The following is an 11,937-nucleotide window of genomic DNA, read 5'->3' on the forward strand; positions in this document are numbered from 1 at the left end:
AGTACTTCGTAATTTGTTGTAGATACACTGTCCAAGTGTATATTTTTATTGTGTTTGGCAAGGGTAAATAAAGGGTTAAGTGGTTACCAGGTAGCTCATTGATAATGGAATAATGTTTAATGTTTTCTAACATTTTTAAATCTTGTGGTCTAAAGTTTACTTATTTATTTAAACCTATAATTCACTCAACCTTTGTGTTGACAGTTTACTTGCATGTTTTCACAGGTACTTGAGTTTTGTGATGCTTCCGCTGTGTTTAGAAGAGTCTGCATGCATTTGGGCAGATTTTATGAAACATTTTATGAAACTTAAGCTTGCATTCTATTTTTGGATAATTTAAATTGTGGGTTTGTTGGCAAGGTTTTGTGTCAACTTTTGGTTTATTACTATGGTTGGTTGTTTAAAACTACATATTTGGGTTTGTTTCCTTTTTGGGAAACTTTTGAAATAAAAGAATGCAACTTTGTTTATTTAATTCATTTAAGTCCGATCAAGCTGTGGGATCAACTGACGGATCCGTTAAGTGTTTTGACGGGGTCGTCACATATTTCGTCAAACATTTATAAAAATAGCGCATGTATTCTCAGTCCCAAAAATATATATTGCAAAAGCATTTAAAAAGGGAGCAAATGAAACTCACTATATGATATTTTGTAGTAAAAATATGCACACGACGGAACTGAACAATGCAGGGTTGGCCTCGGATTCACGAACCTCAAAAATGCCTTAAAAGAAATAAATTGCCATAGCATGGTCTCGAACCCGCGACCTCTCGTATACCCGACAACACCCTTAACCATTGAGCTACACACTATTTCTCGAAATTTATTACTATCCATTTATATTTAACCCGTTACTATCTCGGCCCAACAAAATGCAATAGTTACACGGCCCAACAGTTAACTATAATGCAGCCCGTTAATAAATCAATTGAAGGAAAAATGCAGCTGTAGTAGCAGCATCATTGTGACATCATTATCCACTTGCATCATTTAACTCCTTGTTTAAAAGTAGCAAAAGCAAAAGCAGACGAATAGTAGCAGTAAGTTGTTGGTTATGGGTTTCGATTAATAACAGAAAAAAATAGTATTCGACCAGTTTAACAAGTGGGTTTCGTGAATTTGATCAAGAAGATGGGAAGCAGGCGTGTAGTGATGTGGGTTTGAGTGGGTTCGAGGTTGGAAAAAAAAAAAGCAGAAAACGATAGCAACAACTGTAGTGTATGGTGGTGATGATTTTGTGAGGATGACGACTGGTTGCAATTGTTTCTCAGTTCCAAGACAGAATAGTTGCAGTAGCAAACAGTGATGGGCTTTGAGGTGGTGAGGATGGCGGTTAAAAGGTGATGCAAGGTGGTGGTGATCGGATGATGTTGGTGGTCCGAAGGTGATTCTACGGTTGTTGATGATGGTTGTATTAATATGTAATAAAACTGAATAGCAGCACACAGTTCACAAGTGTTCGTGGGTGTAGCAGGATCAATGGTGGTGATCTTAAATCGAAGATGGTTATGGTGGTGATTGATTTCACTATGGTGGTCATCGATGATGGTGAAGATTCGGGTGATGATAACCGACGGTGTTGTTTATAGTGATCGAAAAAAAAAAATGAAACAAAGTGGTGTCATGGTGATTTGTGATGGAGAGGTGGTGGGTTGTTCGAACTAGGACAGCGAGTAGCATAAACGGGTTGCAGAGAATCAAACAAGGATAGTGATGACGACTTAGGTGGTTATGGTTGCAGCTTGAAGTAGACCGAAAAAAAGATAATAGGGTGGCGGTTGGGTGTGAGATCAAGGGTGGTGATCAAAGTGGGTTTTGATTTCATGTTTGAGTAACGAGAACCGTATGGGTTCGGTTGCGGTTGTAGTCAACTTGTCTATGGATTAGGAAGTTGACTGAATCAACCTCGGTCTGGGTTTACAGGAGATAGAAGAAAAAGAAAGGAAAATAATAACAATATTTTGAAATTGGTGGTTTTTGTTTACTGAAACAAGTTGATGGTTGATCATGTAAAGTATGTGTCTGTATATATATCATAGATATTAGACAAAGTGGTAAGGAGTTTTATATTAATTATAAATTAATCACATGTTTAGAAATGAAGGACACTGTATAAATAGTATAGCAGCCATTACTTTGGCATATTATCAGTCGACATATATATATATTAGGGATAGTATTTTGTGGTCCGTTGTTAATCAGTGGCGGATAAAAGTATTCAGAAAAATCCCAAATTTTAAGATTAATTATCTTTAATTATTTCAGTCTTTATGGTATAAAATTCGGTCATTAACTATTAAATAAAATTTACATTAATTATTCACTTGGTGTAGCAGCTATATTTCGATTTATCCTCTTTTTTCAAGGATTTCATAACTGGACATTGAACCCATTTCATATGATGGGAGTTGTCGGTGTATTGGGCGCTGCTTTGCTATGCGCTATTCATGGTGCTACCGTAGAAAATACTTTATTTGAAGATGGTGATGGCGCAAATACATTCCGTGCTTTTAACCCAACTCAAGCTGAAGAAATTTATTCAATGGTCACTGCTAATCGTTTTTGGTCCCAAATCTATTTTACATTAATTATTCACTCCCAACCCTAGGTAAAAATATAAAAAGTCTTAAAATTCGATAAATGGTTCCTAAATACATTTTTAATAAGTCTATAATTTGTAAAACTCATTTTCGTATCACTGTTTATTTTAAATTTACATAAGTTTGAATTTAACTTGCTTAATATCAATTGAAACATCAAACGAGTATTACAATCATTTAATATTTATTTTTAATATACTTTATTTATATATAGAGATATATTTTAAATAATAATTATTATAATATCCTATTTTTATTTTATTAATTATTAATAACAAAAACATATAATACTTCAAATTATATTTCGAATTATTATTTATATATACATACACACATATCTATTTACAATTAATTGTTCGTGATTCGTCGAAAATAGTCAAAGGTTAAATGCATTCATATAAATTGTTCCAATATTTTGAGACTCAGCTTTACAGACTTTGCTTATTGAATCGGAATCATAATAAGATTAAGTTTAAATTTGGTCGAAAATTTCCGGGTCATCACAGAGCTAACATTATGGTGTTCTCGGAAAAATACCCTGTTGTTACTTTGTAAAAAAAATGTTAAGAAAAATAAAAGGTTGTTACTATTAGTAAAGTTTTGATTATTTCTTAAGTAGTTAATTTAACATAATAACATAGTTATTTAGTAGCATTAATTAAGTGATTAAGGATATTGCATTTAAGAGATTGATTTCCACACCGGTTGTCAAGCCTTCAAGCTAGAAATGACCATCTTCCAGTTGAGATATGACGCCCATTATCCAACTAATTCCAGTACGTCCAACCAAAGATTGAATTTGAGACTTCTAAAACATGTTGAAATATAAAGCATATTTTACATCATAACAGAACATGAAAGAGATATAATCTAAAGTGATAACACATGGAGAGAATGATGACCTCACAGCTCCAAAACTCGGATGATTCGGTACTAAATGAAGGCCTTGAAAATTGTAGAATTGTGGTTAGCCTTTGAGATAACAAAAGAAACCTGTCCCTGTACAACCTTGCTTTCGAAGGAGCGTCACCATGATTTGGAAGTGTCCCCGTGTGTCTAACATAAGATGAAAACATGTTCTTTCAATGTGAGTTTTCACGGTGCATATCTCTTTGATTCCATAGTTGAGAAAGTGAGAGCATGTACCTGCGAAATTGTTAAACAGTTACTTAATAACTGCATGCGACATAAAATCAAACTACCAGAAGTGTTTGTACCTGTCGTTTTGGAATACAAACAACTGATGCAACATACTCAACTGAATTCTTCTTATCCCCGGTTAGCAAGTATACATTGATTTCTTGACTGGTCAAATATTGAACGTTTATGCTTCATCTTATCTTATCTAATCATCGGCATAAATAAGACGTGCATGAACACCATATTTTTGCTCGATAGGTTGATATGTGGTTGGTTCTTGTTAGGCTCCTTTGCAAGTGTATTGTGATTTGTAAATTTATCAATAGTTGAAAAATATATTTTTTTGCATTCCTGGTTCAAATGGACGGTACCATGGTCGATGCAACCTATACTGTTCCAATGTCGTCTAGCTTCTTCTTGCATGTTTTGCACGTGTTGTAGCGCATATTAGATGCGTTGGTCTTCTATTTTCATATTAGTGCCTTCGCAAGTGAGAAGGTCGGTCTGTACAACAGTAATTATGTTAAAAGAAACTTATCTTAAAAGTACATCGGGTCTGCAAACAAAATCATGATACTTGAACAATATTTTAAACTTCACTGTGTACATAACTCCACCTCGTAACATTAACATTTAGCAACTCGATTTTTTTAGCATTGTTCGTGTTTCTTGGAGGGTTGATTTCGCCAACATGCCTTATTGCCTCAATATAACCTACTTTAAGTGTAATATAGTTAGCAGGGCTAATCATGTCCTGTAAAATGAGCAGTAATTGTGATTTCATGTCAGTACTGATCTCCTTATGTGATACTATTAATGAAATATGAGTCACTCAAACGGGTCACATACATATGTTAAAAAATATTACTACCTAAAACTTATGCAACAGAGTTTGTAGATGTACTCTCAACATAGGCAGGAACTGACTGAGTTAATTCCGCAGCGTCTGAAGATGTCCCAATAACAGTGACCGAAGGATGAACAGGAGCAGTGCCTTTTTTTTTTATGACACATTAACCTTTTCCTAGCAGCCATTTGCTTCGAAGATACAGCATGATCAGCATGTTGTCGTGGAAAAGAATAAACACACTATGACGCTGAACAATTGAAAAATTGATCAAACACCCGATACTAAACGATGCTATCGTTAGGTTAAAAGAAAAGGCAAAAAATATGTCAATGCAATCTACCATCCGAACAACAGCATAAACATAGTAGAACAAAGACATAAGAATCAACCCACAAAACACTATCTACTTAAACAGTCGCATACTATCAAAAGCTACAAATAACAGCAAAACAATTAACAATACGTAAAAATAACGAAACCCGTTAATATGGAAAAGATCGAAGAGAAAATAGATACGCAGCAAACCTACGAATCCCATAAAAAAAACAGATCAAAGTGATGGTGAACGATTGAGTTTACTTGGATCTCTGTCTGATCTTTGATGCTTCTTCCACTTCTTCCACTTAGCTCACATGACATGATGATGCCTGAAAGTTTTCAGGGAGTACGATTGGTGGTTTGAGATTTAAATAATAAGAGTATTGTTTAATTGATTTCTAAAATCAAAATATATCTTCTATTACAAAAGGGCGAAATTGATGTAGATCAATGAAAAGTGATTTTTGATGATGATTGTCGTGATTTTTCAGAGAAAATTAGGGTTTTTTCCTTTAGTTGTTTAGCGAATGGTTTGGACCCCTATTTTTTGATTATGATGCCGCCCAATTTTATGGCTCGGATGGTACACAACCCTATTTTCCTTTTAAGATACCGCTTAAAATTCAATTAGATGGGTAGTTTTCTAATCAAACAATTCAAGGCTAGGATTATGAGTTCATTAGTAAGATTAGGAGAAAATTAAGGGTCTAGATTATTGATGATTAATTTAATGGATGGTTAAGATTAGTTTTGCTATCTAAAAATAATTTATTTTAGATTTTGTTATTATAATATAAAGAGATGGTAGATAACATTACACATACGAATCTTTTCATTGTAAAGAATAGGATTTCAAGAAATTATTATTGATCATGATATATATATAAGTCAAATGATTAAGTATTATGTGTCTGGAGGATTCTACTTAAATTCAGCAACCACGAGCGACTGATTACGGATTATATTAATCAATATCAATCCACATATTACGCCATGTAAACACCGTAAGCTTATAACTAACTGTCAACATCGAATACCAAACATCCATGATCAGTTTGTAGCAAACTATAACTTCTTACTTTTCAAACATATACTATATTATATCAATTAAAGGAAATTAAAAAAAAAAGTACCAAACAGTGAAAGATGCGTACTCGATTCACGGTTTACGTTGACTCACACGTACACTTGGAAAACACTGAGTTGCTGATATGCTTCACATTGACCTTAACATTCGATCTTGATTTGGATTTTAATATGTGCCACGCATTTGGTAGCTGTGAGGTTTTATATAATGAGGTAAATTAACTGAACGAACCATATTACCCTCACATGCATGGCACATGTGAGGTGTTAAGGGTTAAATGCTAACGACAGTTATCTTTAGGTATCAACCACGAAATTAAATGAAACCACAGGTATCAACTACGCAAAAAAAATAGTTCAGATGTTGTGATGAAAAAATGAACAAACCACAGCTACCAGCGTAATTTTTTTCCCCATAAAAATGGACAGATCATTTTTTGTTTTTTTTACACACAACAACCCTAATTTTTTTTTTCTTCTTTCTCAATCGCCAAATCGAACTCAATCTTTCAAGTCTGCTGAAACCAAACATGGGAAGGGTAATAATCTTACTTCTTTTCATCTTTTCTTGCTCAATTTTTGTGTTCTTAAGACCCAATTTGGGGTATTGCAAGTTGGTTTGTTTAAATTGCCATGTTTCTACTAGAATCACTCTTTTTGTTCGTGATTACTTGCGATTTTGCTATGTATTCCATGAATCTTTGCTCTATTTGTTAAAAGCTTTCATTATTAGGGCAAGACTTCATGATTTTGGTGGGTTTTGACCCAAATCTGAATTTGGGGTGTTAATTTGGGTGATACTTGATGTTTTAAGCATGCTTGTTGTGTTTCTATGCTTAGTTTATGCGTGTAGTCATGTTAATTTGGTGAATGAACTAGTGTGGATGATATCATGAATTGCCAGCATGTTCTTTAATTTTATTTTTGTTTGACTTTGGTCGACTTTTGAGTTTGATTGCGAATTAGTTCATAGTAACATGCTATTATAGGTTGTTTGATGTTGCAAAATGCGTATGCCATGTTTCTATGTTCGTTTCTTTAAGGTCATTGTCACTGATGAATATTCTTCTAATTGCTAGCATGTTGTCAAATTTGAATGCCATGTTGACTAGTTGTCTATTATTGTAAGATGTGTACTTGTTTCTAGCATGTGTTGTGTTGTTACTTAACTTGTCTCTTTAGTCGCACGAATTTGGCAATGTGGTGTATTATAGCTAATGCTAATTCTCTTGGTTGCTATGGTTTTGTGTGGTTTTCATATTTCGCATGGAAAGAGTTCGCACCAAGATAAGAAACGGAAGTGATCAAGCATAGAATATTCGGGTCAGGTTCGGTCCATGCTTGACATCAAAGAAGGAGAATTTAAGGGTCAATTGGATTTCACAATCCGATCCGGAGTACCGTGAATAACCCCCTGCGGGATGAGGATCTCAGCAGGGGTGGTTAAACATAGACCCACCATCGGCAGGTAGTCCGGTCAGCGATGGCTCGCTCTGGGTAGTAGGGTTTGTGTTCATAGAACGTTACCTGTATATTAAGAGTGTCTAGTGAAAGGCTGTAAGTCCGGTAGCGCGGGTACAATCACGCCACTTAGATAGCGCAGCTAGTCCGTACGTGGATACTTAAAATAATATGTGTGTAAGTTCTCCCGAATTGGAATCCTTTGCTTTGTGGATTGAGTCCGTTATTTATAGGGTTGATATGGTCAAAACGGACGGTTTTATTTTCGCGGTGTCATTAGGTCGCGACACGTCAGAATCAGCTACCACGAGGATGAGTAATGGTTTTATTATTTATATTTAGCTGGGGTTCCTAGCTATAACTCACCTACTTGTCTTTCTTTTAACGAGTAAGTGGTAAATATAACTCAGGTACGTATTTTTGTATGTTTGCTCAGTAATGTGGGACAAAAGTGCCTATATAGTTAACCCTAGTGACAAGAGGTGATAGATTAAGATTAACTAAATAGAATAGTGATTTGGCTATAAAAGTAAAGATAGATAGGTATGAAGAATAGAATCCTGAAGGGGAATTATTGCAAGAGTTTAACTTCCTAGGATAAACTCTAAACCTCAATCAACTTGTAATGACCCGCACTTTTTCGATCGTTCTATACTTATAAGATTAATATTTATATAAATTAAACCTTACCAACATGATAAGCAATCCAAATTGTTAAGATTTATGTTTTTGAAAAGAGTTTTACACAACGTTTGACCGTCTAGTTTGACCGATGATATCACGAACTATACAATATATGATAATTATACATACATATTTAACATGATCTAAGGATGTTTTAATATCTCATTTTGTATTAATAACAAAAAGTCATAAGTATATTTTGAAACTACTAACTTAAGTTTTCAAAACAATAACCATACGTAACGTTATTTGACATAAATACTGATGATTTATAATGTTTATACATATATCGTATAAGTAATGTATTTAATCATTTTTAAAGGGCTTTTATACATAAAACAATATAAGTATATTTACAAAAGATAGTTATATTTGAATTCTCGTTCCGTTTCCTCAATAATCCTATACGTATATCTAGGGTACTATACACAGCTTCTAGAAGTATTTACTATTGGTATATACCAATAGAAATCTTCAATTATTGGAATAATATGTCATTCATGACATAATAAATTTTAACTTATCTTAGATATTTTCACTAAAAACCAAATTTTCAAGCCTATAAATAAGCACCATTTCTAACTCATTTTTACACATTCATTTTCCAAATTTTACTTCCAATTTTCACACACACTTGCAAGAACTCTCTCAACTTTTATTTTACTACTTCTTTCCAGCAACTTTACATTTTAAACTTGAGGTAAAAACTCTACTTCAACTCTTTTTCAATTCATATATTTAAAGCTATATATATAAGAGTTTATAAACTAGAACATAGTTTGAATGATTTCAAACTTGTTCGCAAACTAAATAGATCCTTCTAACTTAACTTTTAAAATACTTCAAGACCTGTAACATATCTTAATTATATGCTAACTTAACAAGGTATAACTTGGTTTTTCAAAGAACACCTTAAAAACTGAATTTACGACGTCGGAGTGCAACCGGGGGCTGTTTTGGGTTGGATAATTAAAAACCATCTTAAACTTTGAATTGGAGGTTTATTTTCTGGAAAAATGATTTTTACTATGAATATGATAACACATAAAAATTTCATGATTTAACTCAAAGTATAAGTATTTTTAGAAAAATAATCATTTGAGGTTGTTTACATGATGGAAAATGATTAACTTCATAAGTTTCACTAAAGTTTGACCTATGCCGTGTGATTTTGAATACAAACTAAGGTATTTACAGTTCATAGTCTTAAAGAGGGACTCGATCCAAGGAGATGGCAAGTTGAATCAACGAAAACGGAGTTGTAACGAAGAAACTATGACCGAAACAAAATCGGATATCCAAGACTAGTTTAGCCACGAAAATAATTGGGAAAAAATTAAATAAATCACATCTTTTTAAGTTAACATGATATTTTATATATATGTACTTATAATTCAATTTTATATGGTTCAGGATCACCCGTAAACAACACGAGAAGATTAATCATAAGATCCCATGATTGTACGCAACACGTCATTTGACAACACCGGTACTTTATGTACGCAACACGTCATTTAACAACACCGGTACCATGGGTCAAGATTAATCTCGACCAATACATATACGATGGGGTTTTATTTATTTCGTTGGGGGTTTTATTTATTTCATTGCGGGTATATTAAACATCTAAAAATGAACCATTAAAATTGAATTACTAACAACGAACTGCTAACTACGGACTAAGGAATTATTCAAAGTATTAAAAGTATAACAAGTATATATATGTGACGTTTGTTTAAAAAGAAAAGGTATTGATATATTATATATGGATAGGTTCGTGATATCAACCGGAGACCAAGTCAAATTATATATATATCTTCAAGACGAAAGTGAGTATATAGTCCCACATTTAAACTCTAAATATTTCGGGATGAGAATACATGTATTTTATGTTTTACGTTATGGACACAAGTAACTGAAAAATATATTCTACGTTGAGTTGTACCACTGGCATACTTCCCTGTAGCTTGGTAACTGTTATTTACAGCGGTATTGTAAACGCGAATCCTGTTGATAGATCTATCGGGCCTGACAACCCCAACCGGACTGGACGACCAGTATTCAACGGTTGCACAGTACTTCGTTTCGTGACTACACTTGGTACGGTGTAGTAAGATTTCATAATAAAGGGAATATGCGACGTGATTAAATGTTAAGTATGGTTACCAAGTGCTCAACCACTTAGAATATTTTTATTAAACTGTTTATATACGAAATCTTGTGGTCTATATATATATATATATTGCTGCCGGCATTAAACCTATATCTCACCAACTTTATGTTGACCTTTTAAAACATGTCTATTCTCAGGTGATTACTAAAGCTTCCGCTGCATTATGTTGAATTTGAGCAGGATCTTGCGTACGCATATTTGTGTCAAAAATAAAACTGCATACCCAAGGATTTGTGTTGTAAAATATGCTCGAAATCGTGTTGTTATCATTATATGTAAAGTTTGTAAGTCGAAGATTATCGCTAAACGATAATCATCTTTTTATTGTCTAAAGCTTGTAACAAAAATAATGGTTATGGTTTGTAATGTATAATATATGCAGTTTCTCTTTTAAAAATGTCGCATATAGAGGTCAATACCTCGCAATGAAATCATACGTTATCTAACACGTTCTTATGGTTAAGGACGGGTTATGACATGTGGTATCAGAGCGGTGGTCTTAGCGAACCAGGTTTGCATTAGTGTGTCTAACCGATAAGTCGTTAGGATACATTAGTAAGTCTGGACTTTGACCGGGTCTGATTTAAAAACCATTGCTTATCATTGTTGGTTAAAATTTATATGTAAATATTATGTAGTACTAATGGGTTAGTTGTTGTGTGATAGATGTCGGGCTCAAAACTTGTCATCACGTTCAGCGACTCCGAACCAGAATCTTCAGATGGTGTTCCAGTCATTAACCTATCCGATGACGAAAATAATATCTTTGGGGAAGACTCACAAATTCCGGATGAACCGACTATAGAGAACCCGGAAAGTGAACCCGAGGAGGAAAGTGAAACCGAGGAGGAAAGTGAACCCGAGGAGGAAAGTGAACCCGAGGAAGAAATACAGGAAATTACAAAAGACGAGTTCGAACTAGGAAAGAAACGAAAGGCTAATGAATTAGAAAATTCAAATCCCGAGTTTAGTAAGGATGATGTGGCACCAACTCCACTAGACACTACCACCCCTATTCCCGCTATTCCTATTCGTGCTGTCCCGGCATCCAGTTCTTCAGCCCCACAGCCAAAATATAGGCAGACAGCTAGGATAAGCGTTAGGCCATTCCTTGAACCTAAACGTCCTAGAAAATAGACCAAACGATGCGCTGCCGTATTAAACCATGGGATCATATAATGTTTTGTATAATATTATTAGTGTGGTTTGCTTAATGTTCGATATAAGATAAGCATATGTAAAATAGTGAAGTGTGAAATGCAATAATTTTCCATGGTTAAGTATTATTTAGATGGTAGTAATTGATTCTGTACTAAGCTATTAAGTATGGACATTAACGGGTAGGTACTACCCTAGATATAATTATAAAACGCTAATAAGAAGAAAAGGCTTTTATAATAATACCTAGTTCATATTATTAATAAGCTATAATGTACTGTAAATATACACTACATCTATAATATTCCATGTGAATAATTATTTTCTTTTCATTCTTATAGAAGAATATGGCGCGATTGAATCGAATGACGGAACAAGAAATCCAGGAACTCATCAATCAGCGAGTGAACGACAGAATGTTATGGGTCGAGGCTGCAAGAGGTGCTGCAGTTAACCCAAATCCTC

At 34.0% G+C, this 11,937-nt stretch overlaps 1 long non-coding RNA gene across 4 annotated transcripts; it reads right to left on the reverse strand.

Annotated features, from left to right (window-relative positions):
* Nucleotides 1-3,264: 3,264 nt before the first annotated feature.
* LOC139876974 (uncharacterized) lies at nt 3,265-5,421 on the reverse strand. 4 transcript variants are annotated; one of them, XR_011768393.1, is made up of 5 exons: nt 5,172-5,421; nt 4,614-4,839; nt 4,360-4,496; nt 3,820-4,246; nt 3,265-3,748 (listed from the first exon to the last, which is right to left on the reverse strand). It is a non-coding gene; the product is annotated as an uncharacterized lncRNA (long non-coding RNA). The 4 variants fall into 4 exon arrangements; XR_011768392.1 differs by having other exon boundaries at nt 5,118-5,421; XR_011768391.1 differs by having other exon boundaries at nt 3,265-3,410; nt 3,505-3,748; nt 4,614-5,421.
* Nucleotides 5,422-11,937: the final 6,516 nt, after the last annotated feature.

This window comes from Rutidosis leptorrhynchoides, chromosome 11 (assembly GCF_046630445.1).
Source record: "Rutidosis leptorrhynchoides isolate AG116_Rl617_1_P2 chromosome 11, CSIRO_AGI_Rlap_v1, whole genome shotgun sequence".
Classification (NCBI taxonomy): domain Eukaryota; kingdom Viridiplantae; phylum Streptophyta; class Magnoliopsida; order Asterales; family Asteraceae; genus Rutidosis; species Rutidosis leptorrhynchoides.